The sequence below is a fragment of the Mchenga conophoros genome, linkage group LG20 (assembly GCF_057382185.1).
Source record: "Mchenga conophoros isolate Kocher_MC1m ecotype Shallow Benthic linkage group LG20, M_conophoros_male_GT1.1, whole genome shotgun sequence".
Lineage (NCBI taxonomy): Eukaryota > Metazoa > Chordata > Actinopteri > Cichliformes > Cichlidae > Mchenga > Mchenga conophoros.
In genome coordinates, this window is record NC_140545.1 from 13,810,895 (window position 1) to 13,824,101 (window position 13,207).

Consider the following 13,207-nt stretch of genomic DNA (forward strand, 5'->3'; position numbering starts at 1 on the left):
ATCACAACAATAGTTGCCTCCAATTTATTGTAAAAACCCTTCAGTAATACAGAGAGCGCCCCATCAATCAGATGACCTATTTATGAGCAAACAATTAGTGACAGTGGGAAGGAAAAATTCCCCTTTAACAGGAGGAAACCTCTGGCAGATACTGGAGGAGAGAAGAAGAACACAGAACCAAAGCCACACCGTGGAAGGGATTAATAATAATTAATGATTAAAAGCAGAGTGATAAACAAACAGAGTGAAAGAAGGTGAGTGAAGAAGAGATGCTAAGTGCATCATGGGGGGTTCGCAGAAGCTTAGGCCCCTTACAGTTTAAATAAGGGAGGATTCAGGGTCGCCTCATCCAGCTCTGATTATATGGTAAATAAAAAAGGAAAGTTTTAAGCCTAATCTTAAGGGTGTCTGTCTCCCGAATCCACACTGAGAGGTGATTCAACAGATTCACCAGAATTAGAGCCCTTCCTGTAAACATTTGTGCCACTTCGTGGTTGCCCTGATGTCCTGCAGTGGAAATATGGCTACATGTATCCACAATTATGAGGCCAAATACAATGTCTGTTATATTTTCTTGTAAACCTCGAAATAATCACATAGTTTGAGGATTCTGAAACAGTATACACTTGGCACTAATTCTATGTCAGCAGTCAGTGTTAAGAATCAAATTAAACCACATCCCACTTCTAAAGAAAGTAGAAGGCGATCTGACTAGATGGAAATCTTTACCCATATCACTCATGGGAAGGGTCGCCACTATAAAAATGATGATCTTGGCGTCCAGGTACACACCGGCTCACTCCTTGGCGGCCGCTTATCGGGGCCTGGAGCCTGGGGCTCGCTCGGGCCCCTTCGGGGGTGGGGTGCCCCCGGCCTCTCGGCCTGGGGCTCGGTCACTCAGGCACAGCTGGCTGCCGGCGGAGCTCACGGGCGCGTCACTGCAACTCCCCCTGGCTTCTGCTCCGCGGCTGCTGAGTGAACCCTCATCTGGGACTCTCCTCAGCTCTTACTGGGACAGTGGCGCGGCTGCCCCTCTGTTGGTCTTCCATGGTTTCTTGTGTTCTGGGGGCCTCTGGATGTCTGGAGTTTTGATCTCCTCCATACCTGCTTCACACCCTGGAGGACGGGGCTGTGGCCCCCCCACACTCCCTAGCAGATCGTTACATGGAGAAACCTTTGGAATACAAGCGCGCTGATCCACACAGGTATGCACACGGGTGTTCACTGCTCGTAGACCCAAATTACACCTTTCTTGGCTGCTACCTCGAAGCACATCTGTCCTGCGTGCTGCACAACAACATTGAATATTTAGTATTTACTGCTGTTTACACTTAGCTAGATTAATGCGATGGTGTTGTGTTTAGTATGTTGCTTTGTTTCTTTTTTTTTGTCTTTTTTTTGCTTGTTTTCTATTCTTCTCTCAACAGGTGATCCAGGAGATTTTTATTTTTTTTCTCCCCCCCTTTCTCACTGTCCCTCTCCCCTTCTGTTTTTCCTTTCCTTCCTCTTTCTTTCTCCCTTTCCTATCTCTCACTCATGTCTGTCCCGTCTGTAACATCTGAAAATAAAATATAATAAATAATAAAAACAAAGATCGACCAAATGGACCAATACGGCAATGCCACGATGATCCATTTGGCAAAGTAAATCCATTGGGTATCCTTGTTGGTCTTCAGACAACAATTCTGACGGCTAAAGAACCAAATGGGACAGGCGGAAAAAAAAAAAAAAAAAAAAAAAAAAGAATCATTTGTGGCATTAACCAACCTAATTCTTTGTACAAAAGCTTATATTTCCTTCCACTGAAGCAGGATTCGAATGATACTCATGCCTGGGCCCAATATGGATACATTTTCAGAAGTCAGTGTAAACAAAGGGGACTTTGTCTGTGTCAAATCCATGGTTAGACTAAAGCTTTGTACCAAAGTCCTTCTTTGGCAGCTGTCTCATTATCACCTCAGGGGTCGACCTAAGTTAACAAGTTTTAATGATCATTGTAATGAAAGTACCTCATCTATAGAACCACCAGTCATAGAGAGAGAGAGAATTGCCCAAATTAGGTTATAAAATTGACATTTTTTAGTGTGCACAGATCCAGATAACATTCTTAGGTGTCAGTCTAAAAAAAGAAAAAAAAAAATTCAGTCTTTTCTTTTTCCTATGTAGGTTCCTACAGAGTGGGTCATGGAGCCAAGCAGTGTGTATAATATTCCCCAGGAACCTATACTTCTACCACCTTTTTTGTCATTGCCTTAGAAGAGCTCTGATGCAAACAGATGCCAGAAAGGAGTGCTGCTAATGTTCCAGTGCACTGACCTCTTAGTGAGACAGCTCCCTCACCTAACACCACATTATTTCCAGTGGTTCCTGTTTCCTGTTGTGAGAGACAAGACAACATCCGGATTCTCCCAAAAATGTGAACATTCACAAAGTTCATGTGTGAAAATCATGTAATGAGACAACGAGATCAAAGATAGGAGTGTTTTGATTACCCTGAAGTAATCTCTTCTCCTTGACCAAAGAGTGATAAGGCTCTGTCCTTCAGAGATATACTTCACCCAGTGGCCTGTATCTCGGTGGTAAAGCAAAACAATAAGCCCAAACAGAAATCAACTTTGCAGGACTACAACAGGAAGATGCAGTCTAAGCACATTCTTCTCTCAGTCACTCCATCATCATTTAGACATCAAAGCTTGCTCAGGTTTTGTACAGTTTTGTTCACACAGCTTGAGTGCAAGCTGTCATTAAAGCTAAAAGAAACAATCAAATACTTTCCAAAAATATCTGCTTATCTGCATTTTTCTTGTTTCTCAAAATTGCTAAGCCGATATTATCATTTGTAATGAAAAAATGTCTGTGAAATTCAAAACATATGCAAAATAGACATATCATCATTAGTGGTCTCTGACTTTGGACCCACTGTATGTATCCAAAATTCAGAGAGGCCAACAATAATAGCTCAATTATCCCCGAGGAGAACTGTTTCCACAAACTTGAACACAGGAAATGTTTCCAAATCCGGTAGAGTATGTGAGCTTTTGGGAGGTCTTTTGCCAGTAGAGCAGTTTGATTGAAAGAGTGAGCATGGCTTTTGGTTTTTCACAAAGCAATTCATTCATCATTCATCTGCTTCATTTTATGTTATTACTTTAGTTATCTCTTTAATTTTACATTTTCATGTCTCACATTAATTTTTATTCCCGTCATGTGCTATGAGTCAGTATATGACCAGTGGAAGGAAGCACTTGTGTGTGCTTGAATGCACTGACTTGCAGGTATGTGCACAGTAGTTATTCTGCTGTGGTATTCGCCTGTTGTTGTCATAGTGGGGTTTTCAAAAAAACAACAATCACAAAACAAGTTATTAAACACAATTCATTAAACTACATACTGAACTTGGTGGACAGGAATCAAATATCGATCCTATTGGCTCGTATCGATCTGAAACTGTCAGTGTTGGCATCGATAATATTGATATTTGGATTGCTCCATTCACCTCTACTGATCACACTCACAAAGTGTCCCAGTAGCATCTCTCCATTCAGTCTTGCTTAAAATAACCATTATTTCTATATTTAATGGAAAACCCGTCAAGCTCCATGAAGCAGATGAGGATTGCAGGAAGGAAGAAAATTATTCCAAGATTTCAAAATATAACTCTGTGTTTCTGAAACAACGCTGTGAAGCGGTGCCACATGAAGGACAGAACAAACTCACATCAGATGAGATGCAATATCCCAGACATCCACCACAAGTACTTGTGGAGCAAAACCGTAGTGGTCAACTTCACAACTGCATCAGTGTGTGACCTAAAAGAAAAGAAAACAGAGGCCAATGCAAAAGGCATTGTGGGAAAAGGCAAAGTAAAGTAATAAAGTAAAAGACAGCTTTTTAAAGACAAACTTCTCACAGCGACTTTCTGGGGCAACCAGTGAGGTTGGTTAAAATTAGCTGGGACAAGTAGGGTTGTGGGGTGCAAACTGATGAAAGATCACACACATTCGCGTGATGGGAAATTTCCTGTAGCACATTAAATATGATTAATATGGCCACTGTGTATGTTGGCAGCCTATCATGTGGAAATGTGAAAGTGTGTTCTTTGTTTCTTCAGTAATTGGCTCTATCTGTCCTCGAATGGCACGAGTACTGCTCTGTTCCTGGCTGAATTACAGTGTCGCTAACCTGGTGGAAACACAGCTGAGCCTGCCAGTCACAAACACACACTCACACAAACACATACTGTAGCCACCATATTGTAAATGCATAAATGTATAAACTAGCCACCATACATTCCACAGAGATACAACCACCGATTGCTAGGGAAACGTATTCCCCAAATAGTTGGGAGTAGTTCCTGGAAGCTGCTAGTTCTTGCTTGTTCAAATTGGTTGCAGAGAAAGTGCTGCACCAAACTTCCTAGTGACTGCTTTTAGTTGTTAACAGATTGCCATGGTTGCCTGTTGTTTTTCATGTTCGTCTGCAAATACTAACTATTAGCCGAGCAATTGTACAACTTGATAAACTGCGATGCAAACTGAAAATGGAAACAGTTCATGTTTAAAGTTTGCGTTGTACCTCAGCAAGTTTTGCTTTGAAGGCAAATGGTCTCCATTTCTGGTTTCTGTCACAGTTTTGCTAAAGTTCGGAGAATAGCTACACAGTGTTGTTGTAGACATGTCACTAAACACGTCATTCAAACTACAAAATCACAACAATAGCTAAAGTAATCATAAGGAGATTTTTTTGCCAGCTGGTAGAGAATCACACACACACCTTATGTCCCTAGCAACAGGTGGTTGCCAAGAGGTTTCCAAGATGTTACTGACCAGAGCGTTCTCACTCCCGAGGCGTAACATGTCGCGTAATCTCACGCGGTTAGTCTGTTAGATTATTCACATTGCTTATAAAACACTGCATAGCACCAAATCCACACTTTTAAGACTAAATTTCAAAACTTACATTTAACTACTGATTTTATCTGTTTTGATTTTATATACTGTTTTGTTTGTTTGTTAATTAGTTTGTTTGTTTGCTTGTTTTAATCAATTTTAAATCATGCTTTTTTATTTGTTTTTGTTTCTAATGTCTCTGTAAAGCACTTTGAATCACCTTGTTGTTGAATTGTGCTATACAAATAAACTTGCCTTGCCTTGCCTTGCATATTTTACTAGAGAAGTTGTTAGAATGTGCTAAACTAAACAATTTGTTAACATGTTTTAACACATATTGACACTAATGTAGTCACCGAATTGCATAAAACACTCCGTTTTGATATGCATTCATTTTTCATCAGTCATATGTAATTTAAGATAATACAGGAATGGGTTTCTTCACGTCTCAGTTCACATCCACAGATTATCTGCTTCACAGAAACACTCTTGATGACAGTAACATGATTTCAGCAGCCATATGGTATTGTTGAGCCTGTGCAGCTTACAAGTTCACACCTAGTAAGAGAAAGGAATCTTGGGCTTCAAGTTAAAAACAACATACACTGAAATCCCTCGGCTCATCATTTTGCCAGATTTAGCCAGTGATTAGTCTAGGCCGAAGCTGCTTTGAGATTCTTTAATTTTATTTCTTAATATGTGCATATACCAAATGTTCTGCCAATTTATTTATACTACAGCAAGTCTGTGAATAGAACTGAGTGTATTTACATTGCATTTTGCAAATGGTACTCAATGTACCTGGGTAGAATCTGTGGTCTGACAATCTTTCCCTTTCAGGAACGCAGCCAGTGCAAACAGTACACTGTAAAATGTGATAAGTTAGCTTTGCTTTTTTAAAAAGTATGTAAACTTGTTTAAAAAATAAAGAAGAATAAATGAAAAAAAAATGTTATATTAAAAATAATGAATAATTTTCAGCTTAGATTGGCCAAGTCATTGGATCTCATCCTTACCAAACAGCAGTTACCTTACTCTGGGCTTCATCATCAAAGAAGAGAGCTTTGCTTTGTCACTTACCAAGTAAAGTTCAGGCCTTCGTTATTCTCTGTCTTTAAAGATATTTAATTTGTAAATAACAGAGAAAAGAGTGATGAGCATTTAACAACTCGTGTACCCTATGAGTGCTCCAAGATCTTGACGGAAGAGCTGAAGAACTTGTTTGGGCTGCTTTGCAGAAATAGCTGCAGTTGCAGACCAACCCCTTATTAGCACTTGAAAATAGATAAATGAATGTGAACGTTCACAAAGTACTAAACAGGATTATTTTCATCTCACCATTTAAATGTTTAAAGAAGTATTTGAGTAATGTCACAGATTCCTGACAGGATGGTATACACATGGGTGGAGTGAAGGAAAGGAAATGAGAAAATAACTTTATCTTCCTTAGTAATCGTGGTAGTGTTCATTTACCTGTCACAGTCCCCGTGTGTGTGTGTGTGTGTGTGTGTGTGTGTGTGTGTGTGTGTGTATTTGAGTGTAAGGGCTTGAATATACTACTGTATCTGTATATTTAGATTACTACTGTATGTGTATGCTTAGCCAGCCCGTGGTTGCTAATGGGACTGAGACAGAATGTGAGATCCCAATAATGACCTCCATTATTGTAATTTCAAATAGTTCTCCTACATTTTAGGGCAAATAACTACCAATAAACACCTCAATTATGGGGCGCAACCAACCGCAAGAGTTTTCTTACAGATCTGTCTTTGGTTGCTTACGTTCAAGAAACACACTGTGGAAGAAAGCGTTCAAATGTTGAATGTTAACTAGGTTCAGGCATGAAATGTCTCCGTTTTTATCATTTAAATGTTCTTTAACTAATTATATGTTTTTGTATAAATATGTCATAAAAAAGGGGGATCTTTGTTTTTTAGGTTTTTTTGCACCATGAAAAGATGAAAAGTTTCACAAGATAGATGTCAGCCTGCCTGAAATCTGTTCTCATTCGCTAAAATTTTTTTCCAGTTATTATTCGATTACAGATACTGTTGCAATTTTGTTGAATCTTTGAGAAAATTATTAAGTGGATGAACTTTTGGATTCAGCATCTGGCCATTTAAAAAAGATAGTAATAGTTGTTATGCAGTGTAGAAATTATAGGATAGTTTTGTACAGTCTGTAGCTTAAACTATTTCATGGTAAAATAAATAAGTAAATGAACCAGGTACTTAAAATTCACATAATCATTACATGACTGAGTAGCATCATACCTAAAATAAAGGTTTTGTGACCTCTGCTGTATCCAGGGTAGTGCACTGTGACCAGTGAAACCTCCCCCAGAAAGCCACTTTCTGAAATCCTGTGCTGTTGATGCTGATTTGATAATAACAAAATGTTGGCATGTGTTGGGATCAGTGTGACTCATTCTTCATGTGTTGTTTTTTCCCCAGGAGGTTTCACGCGTTTCCCACAAATAAGAACTACTCACCTGTAAAAGTGTGTTCTGCTTTGGCAGCAATTGCACTACCCTGGTACTAGTTACTGAATTAAAACAACAACTAAATATTCAGTCAGGCTTGAGACAGCGGCAGCGCTCGCTGTGTATTTTTCTCAGTCCACAGAGACGAATCCTTGCTTTCATGTTAAGACATGAAAATCATCAAAAGTGGTTTTTACAATGTTTTCACAAAGAGAGAAAGAGACAGCATCAGTGATGTAAGACAGTCCACATTAAACTGCTCAATTAGCCTCATGCTGCTGCCCACAGGCAATATTTGGAGCCAAAACATTACATTGCATAGCAGCAAACGATTTAGCAGAGTTTCCATTTGTTTTATTTCTTGGATCCCCACTGATTGCAGGATAAAGAGTTCTGCTGCTCAGTTCTTGAGTCACATACTGTGCATTTTCATCTTTTGCAACTTCGAGTGCTGGCATATCTGAAGTCTCAGTGAAAACATACTTTTCCTGTTGTTGATGTTAACATTTCCTTATCTTCACTAGGTCAGTAGAGTAAAGTCAGATGCAATTAAGGTTAATGTGCTTCCTTCTTTTTACACAAGTGAAAGTGTGTCTGTATACATTATTGCAAACTGCCTACTGAGAGCTCTCTCGCCCACAACAGCTCCCTCTCTTTGTCGCGAAAACACACAAACATGCATGAAAAGTAAACTTCCCAAGGTGTTCTGTGAAAGACGCTTGTGTTCTCACTTAACTTTCCACCACACTTGGGTTCAGTGAACACAAGCCAGCACTCATGGAAACAAGTACGACAGGAACTTGAGGGGAAAAGCTACCCAAAACCCCTGAGTTTGTTGTACTTTATTGACCCCTGTGGGGCAATTATCTTCTCTGATTAACTCCCCCTCCAAAAGGATATCAGAGGTCAGGTACAGAAGAGCTTCTGTGGTGGAATTTAAATCTCTCCTGATTACATTTTATGATCAACTTCTTATACTACATTTCTTCACACTGACTCCCCGTAAAGACGTCATGGAACAGTCAAAACAACATTGGTGACATGCTTTGGTGTATAGTGTTGCAAGTGTATGGGAACTACACAGGGAGGATTTTGAAGTGTTACGTCAAGTTGGACACTAGAGGTTTTCTTTCAGGAAAGACTAGTCAGTAGCACCATAAGAATTCACATTTCAACCATATGAGTTCTTCAATGTAGGTGAACCCACAAATGTTACTATAGAATGGTCCATTGGTGCTTTATGGCAGCAGTGGGTGATGCTCTGGGTTATGGCGTTAGTGTGATTAGATTGTCATTCCCAACTCATTATTTTTTAACTTCAAGGGTTGCCAGTATGCAGTGCTTTTAAACCTAAACCACAATCATTTCCCAATCCTTAAATGTCTAACCCTCACCAGCAAGTAAAACTGAAAGTAATAAACAGGTGAAAATGAAACTAAGCATGTGGGGAAAAAACTTGATGATGGGCTCTGCCAGGGCTGCCCTTTGTCACCAATTCAGCCCTACACTAAACCAGAGCCACAAAATAGAGGGGCTGGCAGAAAAGACTTTCTTTTCCACTGTATGCAAAGTTTTAATGAATTTACAGTTACTCAAATGATCTCAGTCTAAAAAATCACTTTCTGGGTCCATGATGTGGAACCATTGGATAGCTTACCCAGCTTTGCCTAGCTGGTAATCCGGCTCTAAGAAACAACCCTGTTCCCTGTCCTTGGATGGCATTCAAGTCCTGTCTTTGAATCACCCCTTACGTCACACACCCAACTTAAAACCGATCTAACAACAAAGTTGGTTTGCACAAATCACAGGGAAAATGGCAAATTATGACAAAAGACAAGAGGATGTAATCATTCCCGTTCCTAAACCATGCAAATAATTGCTTCCAGGTAAATTATTAAAATCATTATTATTAAACAAAGTTTGAAAACGTGACCTGACTGTGTTGCCTTACGGCAGTTAGTTTGTGTTAGAACATGCTGGATGAGAAGCATCTAAGGTTTTATTTGCGAGGCCTCCCGCTTTGTATGTGGCTTTGTGTGTGTGTGCTTCTGCATATTTGGGCATTATTTGCAAACACTTATTTTTGTGTTTCATCTGCGTTTGTGTGCACTGATGAATCCAGTGTGTATGCGCACTGTGTATGTGTTTGGTTCAAAAGCCTCCTGCCAGCTGCATGTGTGTGTGTGTGCGTGTGTGTGTGTGTGTGTGTGTGTGTGGGTGTGTGTGTGTGTGTGTGTGTGTGTGTGTGTGTGTGTGTGTGTGTGTGTGTGTGTGTGACTTTGCATAGCACATCTCTCCATCTGCACAACAGCAGACGCAGCACTAGCAAACTGCTTTTTTTCCCCTCCACCCCTCGCTGTGAATTCCTTACATTCACAAGACCTGAGGGCAAATGGGAGTGAGAGCACAAGTGTGTTGTGTTTCCCCTGCTCTCTCTTTTTTCTTTTTTTACAACACTTCCCTGTGCCTGGTGTGTGAGAGTGTGTGTCGGCCTCTAATTCATGGCTTCTTTTCTCAAAGTGCTGGTAGAGTGAGCGTAAATAAGTATAATGTAGCCGCAGAGTTTCTATGCAGCCATAAATAACGTGTGATAAAAGGTGACAAGGGTGGGAGGGCGGCGAATGGATTGCTTTTTATATGGCTCCCAAGTGTGGAAATAAGCCACACTGCACATACACAGCACGTAATCTTGACATATACATGATTACATAAGACAGAGATTGTGTGTGTCAAGGCAAAGGGGGGGTCACGGCTCCAATTGTGACTTCTAGCTGTTTGACACACTGCAGGTATGAACTGTCAAACTTTAATATTGTGTTTTTCAGTAACCCTGTGAGGTCTAAATCACCTACCATGTTGTAGGTAAAAATGCGTGTTGTTTGGGAATGCTCATCTAAGTCATTGTTTTTGTTCCCAAGACTTGGGACATCTTCTTTTTCTTAAACCTTATTTGTTGTCAAAATAATTGTCGTGCATCTTGAAACTGGAGAATTTTCACTTATTCCACTGGCAGATTTTTCACTTATTTCAAGCAAAAATATCTTGTATTAAGTAAAAAAAAATCTGCCAATGGAACAAGTGAAAATTCTCCAGTTTCAAGATGCACTGTCTAAAAACAAGTCCCTATATCTTACTGAAATGTTACTCTGTAGCTGAGTGTGTCTTATTTTAAATATGACAAGATTATTTTGAGAACAAATAAGACAAATACTAGATTAATAATTAGATACGTAGGATTTTGAGTTTTGCAGTGCACAATCTAATCTCTAAATGCAGACAGATTGTGATCACGTCTCTATTTGTGGAGAAATGTATGTTTTATAACTGGGAGGTTGTAGCTGGAATCATGAGAGTTTCTGTTTAACTGCCGACTTGACCCAACAGACTTACAAACTGATAGCAGACTGACTCCCTCTTATTGCCATTTTAACACTATCTTGTTGCTCAATATCAATAATGCAATAATAGTGGACATGCTATGGTCTTCAGCCACTGTCTTCACTTGATTGCAGCATTCACATTCAAACAAGCACACTGGTGTCCTGGTAATCACAAGCTAAACAAACACACTTCCATTAATTGGTAAATCAAACTTTTCAAATCATGTCCAGTGACTTTGTCCTTATAGTTCTTGCATTAAAATTGGGGTGGATGCAAGCCTACTGCTATAGCTCTGGTGGATGCTAAGGATTTGAACAGGACTTTAGCCCATTAAGCTAATTAAATAATATGCAGTTGCCTGTGTACTTCTCTTTTATGAATAATGAATGGGTATATGACCATTTTATGCTATAACATGTTGTTTGAGTTCAGTTCGTGTATTTGTATTGTTACCCTGGCATGTTAACGTTTGTGGGTAATTATAAACATCTTTTAAAAACAGAGGGGGGGCAAGAGCAAAGAAACAAATGTTTGACATTAATCAGCAGCAAGCAAATGCTTTTGTTTCTCTTCCTTGTTCTTTCCTGAAATATTTCTGGTTTGAAACTGGGAAGAGAGACGCACATATGTCAAGTTACCTGCTGTGGCTAAAAAACAAACAATAAACAAGAAGTTATGTATTTATTTCCTCCATCTCCTTCTTTATCTGTCAGATATGTAGTCAAATCAGTGTTTGCCAAAATAATAATTTAATAAGAGCCTCAATTTTACACAAGAGATAAAAGACGAAAGAAAAAAGTAAAACTGCTGGACTCAATGTTGGAAAGGGAAAAATGAACATTTTGACTTTTCCTCAGTGCTTTTCCTGGGAATTGATAGTTACTATCAAATGTGCCCATTAATGACTTCAGCATGGTCTAAACAAATTACTTCCTATGAAGTAGCATCTGAACACCTTTAAAGACGAGCACAGCCTCCTGTCCTAGCGCCAATGTGATGACTCTAGGTACAATAGGGCAGATGTTTGGAGAGTCTTCCCTCAAACGGATTCAAGGAAGGAGTTGAGTGAGAAATACAAAATAACAGCCTGACAGGGAAACTCATATCACCCCCCGCCTCCACCTCCACCCCACATGGCAAGTCGCTGCATGAAGTGTTAAAATAAACTTAATGGATGCAGTCTGTCAGTTCCGAATGTTGGAACGACCGGAGGGGGTCTGCTGTACTGGTGCATTAACAGCAATGACATTTTGAAAATGCTAGAATCATTGAATCCAGAGAAAACATTCAGTATGGTTAATGTTTATTTTTGTGGCTTTGACTAAAATACACAAAAAGTGTCTCTCTCTTTTTTGGAAATCCAAATTTAAAGGCTTTTAATGACCTCTGGCAAGCAGCTCCAGGCTACAGCTCACATCTTACCTCAGATTCGTTTTCGTGCGTCATTGGTTTAATTAGGCTTTTCAATCAATGGCCCTCAGGCCGAATTCTGCTTTCCAAAACATTCTTATTTGTTCCTCCAAAGGGTTTAAGAGAGCGATAAGGCTTTCCCTTTTGGTCTCCGTATAACATTTTTATATTACATTGTGGAATGACATCACTTAACTTAATCTAATTACACAAAGACACAAAGAAATCCCTCTTGGGACTATGAGAACCGGCACAGATACCAAATAAAAAATAATAATTTTTTTTCCTTGAATGTAAAGAAAGAAACAGTATTTGTTTCTTAGGAGTTCAAAGTTACAGTAGAGGTGATGCTTCCATCTGCAGTTACTTATATTTGATGGCATGTACATTTCTCGTGCATAAACAAAATTTGGAGACAGGGAGTTTGGCAGCAAGACCATGCGCAGAGCAGACAGTAGATATGACATGACATGATATGGTACGCGTCAGATACAACATGAAGGAAGGTGGCTTTCTAGACCGTTTGCAGATGTGCAGCAACTGTGGACAGACTAAAGCTGCTTAAATAGCACACCTCAAATAAGATAACCAATTGGACTTGCAGAAAGGTATCAGCTGAGCCCGTCAACTGATGTGGGTTGCATTGATATTAGTTGATCTTGCTGGTATCTGGTCTTTAAGTGATGACGTGATAAATTCTGATTCTGGGTCCAAACTACTCTGTGTTTAATAAGGCTGCTGTGTTTTTAACCTTTTTTAATGCTTTGTCTCTTGTTCTATTTAATCTAAAAACAGTCAGTGATCACTGTTGGCCTTATTACCGCTATCCATTTTAAAGCTAAGTTTTTAAACCCTTACAATGTTACTACAGCCCAGACCATGCAGCAGATTATCTCAGTTGTTCTCCTGGCTGAAGTTTGGTCCGCTTACAGCATCCTCCATCCATGTGACTGCATTTGTCTCTAACCGTCACGTTAACTTTTATCGAGTAGAAAAAACTTAGTTTCACTGTTTACATTATGCTAACATAGCTGTGTCGCTAGCG